Source organism: Ambystoma mexicanum, chromosome 1q (genome assembly GCF_040938575.1).
Source record: "Ambystoma mexicanum isolate Mex_15411 chromosome 1q, UKY_AmexF1_1, whole genome shotgun sequence".
NCBI lineage: Eukaryota > Metazoa > Chordata > Amphibia > Caudata > Ambystomatidae > Ambystoma > Ambystoma mexicanum.
This window is the reverse complement of record NC_090922.1, coordinates 91,484,150-91,499,688: the sequence shown is the minus strand read 5'-3', so window position 1 is coordinate 91,499,688 and position 15,539 is coordinate 91,484,150. Positions and strand designations below refer to the sequence as shown.

At 51.8% G+C, this 15,539-nt stretch overlaps 1 pseudogene; it reads right to left on the bottom strand.

Moving 5' to 3' along the window:
- Positions 1-2,023: 2,023 nt before the first annotated feature.
- On the bottom strand, positions 2,024-5,587 carry LOC138565523 (28S ribosomal RNA; annotated as a pseudogene).
- Between the last annotated feature and the right edge of the window lie 9,952 nt (positions 5,588-15,539).

The window sequence follows — 15,539 nt, the reverse complement described above, 5'->3', positions numbered from 1 at the left end:
CAAGAACAAACAAAAGGTGAGCTGGGTTCCGCCAAAGACATTCTTTTACTTACCGCAAGATACTTACTCGGAATTTTACCGCTCGAGGCAGCGCTGGTCACCATCCTACGTTAGACATTTTCGGCAAGGCGCCGCACCTGCAAAGAAGATAGAGAACTATTGGTTAATTACATTTGGAACAATATTACTTGCTTGACAGTGCTTGGTACAAACTGACTCTTACCTAAGCGCTACCTTCATCCATCGAGGCGAACTCACTCCTCGGATCACGCTGCAAGGGAAAAGGTATGAAAGGAGCAAGAGTGAATTAACAGACATTTGAACTCTAAAAGAACTATACATTCGGTTTACACACTACTTACCTCAGAGTCATTATTGTCTGGAACTCTGCCATATACCTTCGGATCAGTGAAGTAACTGAACTTCTACGCGCCCCTGCACTCCACGCAGGATGGAGAGTTCATCCTTCCAAACAATAAGGTGAGACTTTATGAAGGGGAATACTGGAAGTTTTCAGGGAAAATAGTGTTAGTTTAACCTCTCTACCACGGGTGGCTAATCCCCTTTACTGCTTTTATGAAAATATTCTTGCGGGCCAGGCAGACAAAACCGAGTGGGTAAGTGCAGTCGATCATCACTTCGCTACGAGTCACACTGGTGGAGACCGCAGCAGTCCAGCTTTGTTTGACGCCCCTGTGGAATCCAGGTGAGCATAACACCCAGAAGGGTCCCCATACTTCCCTGGAGGGAAAAAGTCTAAAGGCCCTCCCCCGTCTAGAGCTCCAGGACGGCCGGGGTGGGGTGCTGCTGCCCCCTGCCCATGGGCACCTGCCAGTCATTTGCCAGTGGGGGGCAAAGGCCCTTCCCGTCTGGGCCCATTGGAAAGCATTGCACGACCAGGTGGGTCTTTGTAAGCATGGAGGCCAACTTTCTGAAATCGTTTTATAGACACTTGCCCACAAGGTGGGGGATCTTTTCCCTCCAGGTAGAGACAGGAACCGTGCCGGGGGTCCCCGCAACCACTGCTGGGCTTGGGGACTTGGTCACACAAGGGCGACACTTGCCACCGGGACTAATCCATGAATATCAGGGCCGGCCACTCTTAGCAGTTCTAGTCCCACAGAGGAAAGGGGCCGGATTAGGGCACCCCTTGACACCAGCATTGCGTTTCAGACTTAGTCACACACAGGTGACATTACCCCCTTGACAGGAAAGGCGCCACAGGTGCCACCGCTGCCCCGGAGCTCCAGCCGGGCCACTTTACCAGCCTCTACCTGTGGAGAGGATCGGGGACCCCGCAGGGTCGCTAATTCCGTTACTTGCACTTGACTTAGCTCCGCTGAAACAGGGGCCGGAATTTCTGTTCCTGACATCCATCTGTGCGTTCAGTGGAAGTTCTTCACTTGGAAATGGCATGGCTGGGTCCGGGACTAAAGGCGCAGCCTCTGTGCACTAAATCGACGCCTCTGTGTACTAAGTCGGCACTGGCAAACCAAGGCCCAGACTCTCTTCCATGCATCGGTCCAGGTGCGGAGCAGGTGTCTACCACCTGTGCCACAGAGCCGCCCTGCAGGGAGTCACTTCCACCCAGACTATTAAGCCCCACTGGACCGGAGACAAATGTAGGGATCAACCAGGTTAGTCGCCACTGGGGCCACCTGGTCCAACTGCCCGGCCCCTCGACCAGATGGCCAGTCGGCCCCAAACCAGATGGCCCGGCGGCCGAAAGGCTGTGCCTGCCCTGACGCCAACGGCCAGGGCTTAAGGCACTACTGCATCCGCCTCCGGGGCTTGCGCTACTACACCTCTTCCCTGCCTGCCTCTCAAGGGTTGGGCTGAGCCACTCTGCCAGCTGTCAGCTAGGCCGGGGCCACCTGGTCTGCCAGGCTGACCGGGAAGGGAGACACCCCCCCACCTAGCCCGCACATCCCCAAGGGTGTGCACCCAGGGTAGGTGGGAGTTTCCTGTGCACCCCACAGTACAGCGGGAGGAAGCCCTAGCGGCAACACCACGGCACCTTTTGACAAAAAGCTTGGCTCAGAGGAAGACTTCCAATAGATTACAGCGAGGTAGCTGCTCTGCTACTTAGGAAACCCTGACCCAGAATCAGGTCTTCTACAAATTATTTAGCACCAGGTTCCCCACGAACATGCAGTGCACTACAGGGAGCCCCCTTATGTTCACACTCGAGTCCCAAGGCGAGCGGGTCTACGCACTGGTCCAGAAGCTGGCTAGCCTAGGCCAACCGAGGCTCCACAGCACCATTATGGTTAGGAGGATTCTGACGTTGAGGTGTTCAGTCATAATTCCAGAGATGGTAGCTTCGCCCCATTGGCTCCTCAGCCAAGCACATACACCAATTGTCTGAAATCTGCGGTTCCTCTCGTACTGAGCAGAATTACTATTGCAACAACACAACAGTAGGGTAAAACTAACTTGCCTCACCACTTAAACTCAGCGCATGTTCCCCATTAGTGGATGAACAATCCAACGCTTGGTGAATTCTGCTTCACAATGATAGGAAGGGCTGAAATCTAAAGGTCAAAAAGCGACGTCGCTATGAACGCTTGGCCGCCACAAGCCAGTTATCCCTCTGGTAACTTTTCTGATACGCCTTGCTTGAAACCCAAAAAGTCAGAAGGATCCCGAGGCCCCGCTTTCATGGTCTGTATTCATACTGAAAATGGAGATCAAGCAAGCTTTTGCCCGTCTTCGCCGTGGGAGATTTCTGTCCTCCCTGAGCTCGCCTAGGACACCTGAGTTATGGTTTGCCAGGTGTACCACCCCAGTCAAACTACCTACCTGCCACTGTTCCCGGAGCAGGTTGAGCCCAGCGGGCACAAGAAGAGAGTCCCACAGGGCTCACTCACCGGGTAAGTGAAAAAACTCTAAGAGTTGTAGTATTTCACTGGCGCCCCGTAGGCCTCCCACTAATCCTACACCTCTCGTGTCTCTTCACAGTGCCAGACAAGAGTGACTCTCAACAGGGTCTTCTGTGCCCGCTGATTGTGCCAAGCCTTTTCCCTTAGTTGTGGTTTCGCTAGATACTAGGTAGGAACAGTGGGAATTTCAATCATCCATTCACACACATCACTAATTAGATGACGAGGCATTTGGCTACCTTAAGAGAGTCACAGATACTCTTGTCGTTTTACTAACGCATCATTGAATTTCTTCAATTTGAAGTTGAGAGGACTGGGCAGATATTGTGTCAACACCTACTGGGGGCCTTACGCGATTCTTTGTTTTAATTTAACAGTCGGATTCCCCTGGTACACACAAGTTCTAAGTCAGCTGCTAGGCATTGGCCAAGGCAGAAAGCCGGCCCAAACCCTGGGAAGGGAACAGAGAGAGGTGACCACTGCAGCTGGGGCGATAGACAGGAAGGGCCTGGCTCACCATCCAGAGTCGGCACCGCCCCCGGGTTGGAGACAGCTCGTCCAGCTGCAGCGTGCGGCCAGCCCCGCTTTGCACCTCAGCCCGACCGACCCAGCCCTTCCCGAAGTTACGGATCCGACTTCCAAACTTCCCTTACCTACATTGATCCAACATGACAGAGGCTGTTCACCTTGGAGAACTGCTGCGGATAGGAGTACGGCCCGGCGCGAGATTTACACCATCTGCCCCGGATTTTCATGGACCATCGAGAGCTCACTGGACGTCGCCGGAACTGCAATGCTTTCCATGGCTCAGGTCCCTCTCTCGGGGCAAACCCATTCCAGGGTGCCCATCCCTTCACAAAGAAAACAGAACTCTGCCTTGGGATCCCGCCAGCTTCTCTGGGATCGTTTGCATTATCGCACTGGGTGCAGCGAGGGCGCCCGTCTCTGCCACTCCGGGTTCAGGGAACTGAACCAGACTCCCTTTTTGATCAGTTGAGGGCAACGGAGGCCATCTCCCGTCCATTCCAAACGGCGCTCGACCATTACTTAGGATCGACTGACGCATGTTCAACTGCTGTTCATATGGAACCCTCGTCCACTTCGGCCTTCAAAGTTCTTGTTTGAATATTTGCTACTACCACCAAGATCTGCACCTGCAGCGGATCCACCTGGGTACTCACCCCGGGCTTCCATGCGCACCGCAGAGGCCCTCCCTCTCGTCGCGGCTTAGTCCCCATGGCTCTCAGCGCCGGCCAGGTATGGGCCAGGCGCTCCAGCGCCATTCATTTTCAGGGCTGGTTGATTCAGCAGATTAGTTGCTACACACTCCTTAGCGTATTCTGACTTCAACCATCCTGCTGTCTATAACAACCAACACCTTTTCTGTGGTCTGATGAGCGTTGGCATCAGGAGCCTTAACCCCATGTTCCGTTTATCCCACAGCATCAGTTCTGCTTACCAAAAGAGGCCCACTGGGAACTTGCATTCAATGCCCGGCTCCACGCCATCGAGCCAGGCTTTTTACCCATTTAAAGTTTGAGAATAGGTTGAGATCATATTGGCTATATTGGCTCCAAGGCCTCTAATCATTCGCTTCACCAGATAAGTGGGGTTTCCGGGCATCAGCTATCCTGAGGGAAACTTCGGAGGGAACCAGCTACTAGGTGGTTCGATTCGTTTTTTCACCCCTATACCCAGGTCGGATGACCGATTTGCACATACGGACCTACACCAGGCCTAGTTCACCATCTTTCGGGTCCTATCAGACACGCTCATGCTCCACCTCCCTGACAGAGCACACCAGACGCATCGGTGGTGCGCCCACCGCAACGGCATCCCCACCGTAATCAGCGCGTGCCAGCCTTCACCTTCATTGCATCACAGGGTTTCCTTCGGCCCCCTAACACGAGCATGTGTTATACTCCTTGGTCTATGTTTCAAGACAGGTTGGGTGGGTAACCGTCATCACCTCAGTCCGCTGGCGCCCTATGTGGGACTCCCCGCATGGCGGCACAACATTGTCGGGGCGCACGATGGGCTGTCCAACACAGTCGCATCGGGAACCTCGTCTCCAAGAGGGGCCAGGACAGTTGTCGGAGAAGGGCATGGTGGCGGTCAATCTCCCTCGTCCCCGCGGACACAGTAAATCTGCTGTCATGGGGCTGTAACACTGTCTGCCGGAGTGGAGAGCCACCGGCCCCCTGGGGTCTTCCCAGCCTGTGGGCATCCACCGTTCCAGGCAACCGACCTGCCCACTGTGTTGAATCCAGCTTGCGGACTGCACGGACCCCAGCAGCTTACCTCTCGATGGTTTCACGCCCTCTTGAACCCTCTCTTCAAAGTTCTTTTCAAGGTTCCCTTACGGTACTTGTTGACTATCAGTCTCGCGCCCGTACTTAGCCTTAGATGGAGATTACCACACGCTTTGGGCTGCATTCCCAAGCAACCCTACTCCAAGAAGAGCTGATCCCAGCATGCCAGAGGCCGCTACCGGCCTAACACTGTCCACGCAGAAGGACTTGAGTCCCCTGAGCGATGCCAGGGAGTTGGTCTTCTGTACGGCACATTTCCCATGCCTGCCACTCAACGGGGATTCAGCGCTAGACTCTTCCCTCGCCGTTACTGAGGGAATCCTGGTTAGCTTCTTTTCCTCCACTTAGTAATATGCTTAAATTCAGCGGGTTGCCTTGTCTGAGCTGAGGCCGTAGTAGGGGGAACACAAAGCTCGGACCAGCTGGCCTCGGCCCGTTAAGGGGTTGGGGGGGGGGTTTGCCCCAGCCCAGTGCCTCTGGTGCAGCAGAGAATGAGCTGTCCCGGTCTGCGGCAGAAGCCCACATGGTCTTGAGGCCCGCGGTCCATGGACATCCTGCGCTGGCAGCCGTGGGACACCACAGACAGCCCCACACAACACGGCCAGGTACCCCGTAGTACAGTGAAAGTGCGCCAGGCTTTAAGGCCTGCTGCCACCGCCACCACATCCAGGGCGCGCCGGCCACCCAGCCCTCCCGAAACCCACATGAGGCGGGGAAACTGTGGAGGCCGGGACGCGCCAGCAAGGCATGTCCAGGGATCCTGCAACAGTGCTGATCGGGGTCTGAATTGAGGAGGATGAAGGGAACTGGGTCTCTGCGACAGCCCCAGCCACGCCCCTTAGGAGGAAGCCAGACTAGCCATCGCTCGCCCACAGATGTGGGCGGCTGGAACCTTGATGCCCGCCCGTTGAGAAAGCCTGCAGCGCCATGGCTCAGGCCTGGCGTGCCGGGCCCCTGTCTGCCTGGGGAGGTGCCCCTAGAGAAGAGTCAGGTTTCCCCTCGGCTCACGGCTTCCCCCACTCTGGGCTTCCCTGCGGACTGGGGTGGGTGCGCCCACCAATGCCCGCCCGCTGTCTGGTCAGAGAGAGGAGGGCGCGCCGTCGGCCGGCTCGGTGAGAAGAGGGGGCCGCACAGGGCTCCCTCACCAGTGCGTGGTTGGGGACATCCTCAGCAGTTTAACCCAACCCCGCCAGGCATCCCCATCCATCTGCTGGGTCGCGGACCCCCCCCTCACTTGGGAAGGGAATCCCCACTCCCCATGCACCCCGGACCGTTCTGCGAGAGGGAGAGGTGGCCTGGGCTGTGGGGTGTCTGGGATACAACCGGGTTAGACCCACAGCTCTCCCTCCGGCTGCGCCGCTGTTAATGATCCTTCTTGCCCCCACTCACAAGCAGATATCCCAGACCTAATGCCCCATTTCTCCTTCCAAACACGTTCCAGATTCAAATACCACCCCCCCAACCCACAAGAAAACAACATCCGTCCCTCCATACGTACACCAAGATGCTCCACCCCTCTGTCCATAGCCACACCCATATGCTTCACCTCTACCTGCAGACTCACTCAAGATGGTGCCATCCATCCTCTCTATGCCCACACCCGATTACCCCATCCCTTCCACATGCACACACACATGCTCCAACCCCTCCCATACAACATCCTTCTCTCCAGACATACATAGCCCATCCCTCCATTCACACCCAGATACCCCCCTTCCTTCCCACCAGAGTGCTCCATCATCACTCAGACCCACATGCTCCATCATTCCCTGACCTGCCCCCATCATATGCCCTGCCCCTCCATTCCAGAACGATGCCCCCTCCGATCCAGACTCCACCAAGATGCCCCATCCCTCCCAAGACCCATACCATGATGCCCTGCCAACCCCCCACACATCAAAGTGCCCCTATACCTCCCCGGCCAATGACCCACATCCCTCCCTCCAGACCCATACCAATGTGTCCTATGCCTGCCTTCACACCCACAACAATGTCCCCATCCCTCCCTCCAGACCCACGACCATGTGTCCCATCCCTCCCAGACACACACCAAGATGTCCCATATCTCCCTCTCAGATCCAGACCAATATGCCACATCCCTCTAGACCCACACCACAATGCCTCATCCCTCCATTCCAGAGACCACCAAGATGCCACCAACCCTCCATGCGAGACCACACCAAGATGCCAGCAATCACCCCTCGAGACCCATGCCATGATGCCCCATCCTTCCTCCACACAGGAAGAAGCCCACATCCTGCCCTCCAGACTCAAACCAAGATATCCATCTCCACACACGAAGATGCGCCATCCCTCCCTCCAGACCAATGTGCCCCATCCCTCCCAGACCCACACCAAGATGCTGCCATCCCTCCCTCCAGACCCACACAAATATGCCCCATCCCACTCTCCAGATGCACACAGATGTCCCCATCCCACCCACACTAAGATGCCCCATCTCACCCTCCAAACCAACACCTAGATGACCCATGCCACCCTCCAGAACAGATGCCCCATACCTGTTCCAAGCTGACACTAATGTGCCCTCATCCATTGCAGACCCCCACCCCAAGATGCCACCCTCAATCCCTCCAAATAGCAAGATGCCCCCATCCTGCCCTCCAGACCCACACCCTGCCCCCATCGTTCCCCCAGAGCCACACCGATATGCACCGTCCCTCCCATCAAACCCACACCCACGTGCCCCCATTCGTACCCTCCAGATGCACACAGATGTCCCTATCCCACCCACACCAGAATGCCTCATCCCCCCTCCAGACCAACAGGTGCCCCATACCTATTCAGCCTGACACCAATGTTCCCCATCCATTGCAGACCACACCAAGGTGCCACCATCTCTCCATGCACAGCAAGATGCCCCATTCTGCCCTTCAAACCCACACCTAGATGAACCCATCTTGTTGTATGCAATTGGTTTAATTAAACCTTTACAAACATTTAGAATAAAAAAGAAAAACAGTCACACAAAAAATAAAAATAATAACAACCATCATTGACTAAAAAGCCAGAGAACAATTAAGGAAAAACAAATCCTAAAATAACAAAAAAAAGCAAGCAATAGATAACACAAATAAACCTAAATAGAATATAAATTGAGCAAAGACAATTGCCTTAAAAGAAACCATAAAACAAGATGAATATAATTTGCATGCCCGCTAACAGTTGAAAAAAGAGAGGACAACATACCATGATAAAATTACAAAATCCAAGTGCAACTTAATACCATTCCATCCTTTTCTTAGCCAGTACAGAACATCTAACCAGATTACCCCGTCAGATTCTCATAATGACATTCATCATCAGGGTATCTACAGGTCAGACTTCTGATAAAGCCAGGCACTCGTGTACATTATGCATACTAAGACAGCGCTTCAGGCCATATCATCACTGCAGAGTAATAGATTCCGATCTAGGGACAACAAAAATGGAGACCTTAACAACTTTAATGAATCACACTCCAAGACGAAGTGTCTTAGTGACTCAGGTTTCAACAGATAGAACCTACAGCCAACTACATCCTTCATTATTAAATGCCTCCTAAGCTGGATTTCCTTGGTAGGTAGAAGATTCCACAGTACCCCGAGTAGAATCCCAAGATAATACTGATTTGGGAATTGAAGCAGAATGTTCGATGGAGAGCCTCAACACCTATGCTCGTGTGCAAGATGGCCAAGAGATGCATATAAATGGAAAGCATAAGTCATCGGAACCCAATCGGAATCGGGCAGGGCCCTTTTCACCTTCAATGGATTGTGGACCAAGGTCTCCAAATTTGAGCCGATATCATGGAGGATAGATTCACATCTTTTCCCGAGGGCTATTAGATTTACAGACGAGTTCAAATTTTCACCCATCAGGTGGTACAGGGAATCGTGTATAGGGGCCATGATTTTTACACATAATGTCAAAAGACAAAATTGCACCCTTGGCCAAATTGAAGAGATGCCCAATTCAAATCTTAGAGCAGGTAAAGGCACTGCATTAGGTACACCAAGGATCCGCCTCCACAATCTGCCCTCAGGTCTGTCCAGTATTTTTTGCACTCTAACCGTTAGTTTTGGTACGATCTTCCCTTCATAGAACATTAATGCCGGTTTAAGGGAGAATCTGCGATTCTAGAAGCTTGACCTTATACATCAAGGCCTCAAAGACCATTGGAGACCCTTTACGCTCTCCGTTAACTTCAAAGATGTACCTTCAATAAACCCTACAGGGCGGATGGTCTTCACCCTAGCTTTCCGAAAAGCAAGAATTTTCATTTTATTAGGGTTAATGAGCCCATTTTCTTATCCCACAAATTTAGTTAAGAGCCTCTGCAGACCGACCTTAGGTCAAAGACAAAAAAAAAAAATAAATAATAATAATTGACTGCATGTGCAAGCCAAATAATTTTAGCCTGCCCAACTTTAGGAGCAATCAACCCTTCCTTAGCTAGGGTGAGCACAACATCCAACATGTATTGGTTGACCAGCCAGGGGGCCAAGACACATCCCTTTCTGACCCCCCCCCCCGGAAGTTCTAATTCACTGAGAGTGAGAGAGATCACCCTTTTGAACTAGGCAAACTTGTATGCCGCAATTCTCATATACACCCCTAATGAGCCTCAGCGGTCACCCCCGGCATACCCCAATTTCGCCCAAAGTTTGCCTCGAACTGCACAATCAAATGCAGACGATAGGTCAATCAAGGCCATATATGTACATCCCTTCGGCTTCCTCCAAGCTCCTTCCTGGATGCATTCGAGTACTAGCCCATTGACATCTGTCGAATGCCCCTTCCCAAAGCCGGTCTGAAATTGGTCAAGGGGATGGGCCACTTTAGCCCACTTTTCTAAATGAGAGAGCAAAATGCTGAGAAGATTTTACAGTTGGCATCAATGAGCGAGATTGGTCGATAATTTGTTGGGTCAGCCCTACTGCCACACTTACATTTGGGTATTACATGGGCTGTACTCCAAGACTGTGGAGTTACCCCTGAATCAATAATATCCTTGAATTCCAGGTATAGTAGGTACACCCAGACTTTATGATAAGCCTTGAAGGTATTATTTGTCAATCCATGTGGACCCAAAGCTCTTGACTTTTTACATTTAGTAAACAAGGAATAGATGTTACTGATGTCTAATGAAGGATCCCAGATGGTGTTATCCAAAAAACCATCTAGAACCGGAGGATAATCATAGGTGGCCCAAACCTTCCCTCAAAGAAATCAACCCATTCCAGCTCAGAGATAGTATTTAATTGGGAAACTACAAAATGTGGATCTTGGCCATTAACAAGATGCCAAAAAGCGCTAACCCAAGCATTGATTAGAACCCCCAACATGGTTTCAGCATCCTGTTGCAGTATAGTATTTTTTAGTGACTTACAGTAATTTTTATAGGCCTGCTTGGTTTTCCTAACAAGCTCAGACCGAATACCCTCATCCATATTGGTTCGCCAAATCAGTCTCCTTTCGTTCTTCATAGGCCAGGTCCCCTTTATAGCAATGACTATGTCTAACAGAGCCATTTCCTCCAATTCCAACTCTAGGGGAGATACCAGAAACCAGGAAACCAATAAACCTCTGAAACTCGAATGCATTAAAATTATTGATTTTCCAATCAGGAGTAGATAAAGGGTATCCCTCAGATTCTGATTCAAGGTACTGATGTTTATATCAGTCAACCTTACTGCATAGCGGCTACCTGGGGCTGGAGTCGAAATTCTCTGGTCTTTAATACCAAATCGAAGGTTGCCGTTAAGATATGATAACTCCAGTCGTTCTTTGAAACTGTAAACGACACACATCGAATCATAGGAAAATGATCTAGATATAATCCAAAAGCGAGGAACTATTCCCCCTATGCCAGGTGTGCCATTCAGACTCTTTGTATTTCTGAGACTTTTGTCCCACCAAAGGCTGCAGACCCAGAGACCCCAATCCCACGTACCAACTTCTCCCCAACTGACACGTTCCAATATGGTCAGATTGATCCAAATAAACCTCCTCAAAATCCCAAGGGGTTATGTGGAATCCACAGTCAGCGTTTAAGCCTCCCACCACTAAAATTCTACCATTGAAAAACGCCACGGACCACTCGTCTATAACACGGCACACTTTATCAACAAATGTACCCACCTCTGCGATACCTTTGTGCCAGTATATATTAATGATCAGGATCTTAACAGAGCCATCCCGAGGTAAGATCCGCTCCAAGAACACCAAATGGTAAATTTTCAATAGTCAACCCACTGAGAACCCAAGAACTTTCTATTGCAGTAAGCAGGCCCCCTGAGGGTCTCCCAAACACACTGATTGGGTAAAAATCTTATATCCATCTAACATAGGTATACAGGTCAACCAGGTTTCTTGCAAACCAAACCCTCTCTTAAATAGATCAAGCAAATCGGGTTAGTAAAAAGATGGGCACTTCCACAGGTATTCCAAGATTTCTGGCACAGGAGGACATTTTTCTACTCAGTACACACGTAAATGGTTCGTTTACGGGACCAGTGTTTGCCACAAGGAGGAGATAATCGCAGCCCAATACTTTTTTCCCCCCCCATCCCTTCCTTGTCCCAGAGCCCACACCCACACTCTCATTCCCCTCCCGAGGAAGCCCAATTCTCTGGTTGCCCTTTTTTTTTTTTGTTAACAATAAGGATCCCCCTTCTCCATCTCCACCTGTTTAACTTCAAACCCTAAGTTCAATAGCCCTTCACTTTGTGTGAGGATCAATTCCTTTACTAAAAGGAGAGTTCAGATATATAACAAGTTTAGAAATTATCTCTCTCAGGGAAAGACACTCTCCCAACATCAAGAGAGCCCACCAATGCCAAAGATGGAATTTCAGAGAATATCGACAGAATGTTAAATCGATTCAGGCATACCAGATAATCATGGCCCAACACGCTTGTCATTATGATACGATAGGGCATCTGATAGGCATGCTTGTCATTCATCCTATTGCCCGGTACCTCCCACGCCTTTACACATGAACCATCCCCCCTCCCAGACCCACAATGAGTCCCCATCACTCCCTCCAGACCCACACTGATGTCCCAATCCAATCCAACCCAAACCAGGATGCCCCATCCACCCTGCAGCCCCACACCAATGTGCTTCGTCACTCCCCAGACCCACACAAATGTGCCTCCGTCCACTCCCTCCAGAGCCACACCAATATGCCCCATCCCACCCTCCAGATGCACATGTCCCCATCCCACCCACACCAGGACGCCCCAATCCACCCGCCACACCAACAGATGCCTCATACCTGTTCCAGACCAACACGCCCCCATCGATTGCAGACCCAAGATCCCACCATCCACACAGCAAGATGTCCCCATCCCGCCCCACACCTAGATGAACCATCCCTCCCTCAGACAGACCAATGTCCCCCATCCCACCCATCAAACCCACTACACTGTGCCCCATCCCCTCCCTCCAGACCTACACCAATATGCCCACACCGCCCTCAGATGACCCATGCCACCCTCCAGACCAACAGATGCCCCATACCTGTTCCAGACGGACACCAATGTTCCCCCATCCATTGCAGACCACACCAAGATGCCACCATCCTTCCCCAAGATAGACCAATGTCCCACATCCCTCCCATCAAACCCACACCTGGATGCCCCATGCCACCCTCCAGACCCACTGTGCCCCATCTCTCCCTCCAGACCCTCACCCATGTGCCCCATCCCTGTCCCCAGACCCACACCAATGTGCCCCATCCGCCCCCGACCTAGACCAGTGTACCCCAACCCACCCATCAAACCCACACCAATGTGCCCCCATCCCCTCCCTCCAGACCTACACCAATATGCCCACACCGCCCTCAGATGACCCAGGCCACCCTCAGACCAACAGATGCATCATACCTGTTTCAGACCGACACCAACGTGCCTTCATCCATTGCAGACCCCACCAAGAAGCCACCATCCCCTGATCCACACATTAAGATGCCCCCATCCTGTCCTCCTGACGAACACCTGGATGAACCATCCCTCCCCCAGAAACCGACAAATGTCCCCCATCCCTCCCATCAAACCCATACCAATGTCCTCATGCCTCCCATCAAACCCACACCAATGTGCCCCATGCCTCCCATCAAACCGACGCCAATGTGCCTATATCTACTCCCTCCAGAGCCACACCAAGATGCCCCATCCCACCCTCCAGATGCACACAGGTGTCCCCATCCCACCCACACCAGGATGACCCAACCCACCCACCAGACCAACAGACAGACACCAATGTGCCCCCATCCATTGCAGATCATGCCAAGATGCCACCATCCCTCCCCCAGACACAGACCAATGCCCCCCATCCATCCCATCAAACCCACACGAAGCCCCATCCCACCCTATCAACCCACACCTAGATGCCCCATGCCACCCTCCAGACCCACTGTGCCCATCTCTCCCTCCAGATCCACACCCATGTGCCCCCATCCCTGTCCTCAGACCCACACCAATGTGCCCCATCCGCCCTCGAGCTACACCAATGTACCTCAACCCACCCCTCAAACCCACACCAATGTGCCCCATCCCCTCCCTTCAGAGACACACCAAGATGCCCCATGCCATCCTCCCAACCCACATCTAGATGGCCCATGCCACACTCCCAACCCATTGTGCCCAATCTCTCCCTCCAAACCCACACCCATATGCCCCCATCGCTCCCCAGACCCACACCAATGTGCCCCATCCCTGTCCCCAGACCCACACCAGTCTACCCCAAACCCCTCCAGACCCACACTACTGTGTCCCCAACCCTCCCTCCAGATCCAAACCAGTATGTCCCTATCCCTCCCTCCAGACCCACACCAAGGTGCCCCATCCCTCTGGCTCACACCAATGTGCCCCATCCCACCAGACCCACACCAGCTTGCCCCTATCCAAGCAGTCAGATGGAAGACCCCACCAAGATACCCCATCCCTCCCTCTAAAAGACCAATACCATAATGCCCCATCCTCCCTCCACATAGCAAGATGCCCCTTCCCCCTGGCAGGCAGACCCACACCAAGATGCCCATGTGCCTCCCCCGAACCACACGCAGATAGCCCCAGCCGACCCCCTCTAAAACCACCCTTCCTAAACACACCCTCATGAAACATTACTCTGTTAGCACCCCCTTTGATCAGTTAGACACCACCATCCACTGTCCCCGTTCCTTTTCTTAGCCGTCCATACCTTTCACGTTGAATAGCTGAACATGATTTTTAAAGTAAATGTAATTTTCCGCTCCCCTGTCTCAATCTGGTGTTTTGCAGTAACGTTCACGGTATCCCGAAAGAAATGCAAATTGTATTCTCAGCCAGCCAACAGCACACATATTGCTGCTGCTCTTGCAGCCTGCCAATCAGAGCCTCCTGTAGTAGTTGAAGCTCGAGCCAAAGGCAAGCAGATAATCCGATTCCATTTGCATTTACAAGCCAGAGCCTTCATGCTTCCCGAAATCCGCTCGTTGAAATTTCTCCGGAAGCGCTTCATTGCTCCCGAAAGATCACAATGATGACGTCAGAAGTCACGTGAGGAAGAGTAGGCGGGCCGTTGCTATGCTGCTTTTCTCGGGTGGGAACTAAACGCTACCATAAAGCACTGCCTCTTGCCTTTCGTAGCCGCCGGGGACCACTGCGGTGGTGACAGTGCGCGGCATTAACATCTTTTAGCATTAACATTCTGGGAAAAGTAGTCTGTGATAATTGCATTCATAACAGTGTCCTTAAGTTATTGTTATGCGTTGTACCGTTTATGCACCAAAGCATTAACAAAAATAGCAAAAAGATACAAGAGTTTCTTAGAAGTCAAGGGGGATCGAATAGGTCCAATGGGAGTTGAAGTCCAAAACATAATGTGATCCACAAACGTGTGATCATGTGCAGATGGACAGTCTCTGCATCGAGACAGAGATAGGACAATACAGTCTGTTGTCCAGGTAGATCTGTTTAGCGGCCATTTCAGAACGGTGTCCCCCACCTCCCCTGCACCTAAAAAGAGCTGCAATTTACACAGACTACACTACTAGATCTCTTACAATGTTCTTGTACTTTACTTTTCAAACCCTCTGAAAAGCAAGGCAGACCACTGTAGTGAAAATAAAAAAGAACATATTAGGATTTTCTGTAGCATGAGAAAAATAAATGAATATGTACATTTTCGCAGAAAATCGATTTAACGTATGTCCGTCCTTCGTAAAAACCCATTTAACTCTATGCAATACGAATTTGGCACCGTGCTGGTCTGGTTAGAAAGGTCGGCGTCCTTTTGAAGATCGATGGTAAGGGAAGGTTAGCCGGTTGTAATCACTAGCTAGTCGTGGTAATATGTTTTC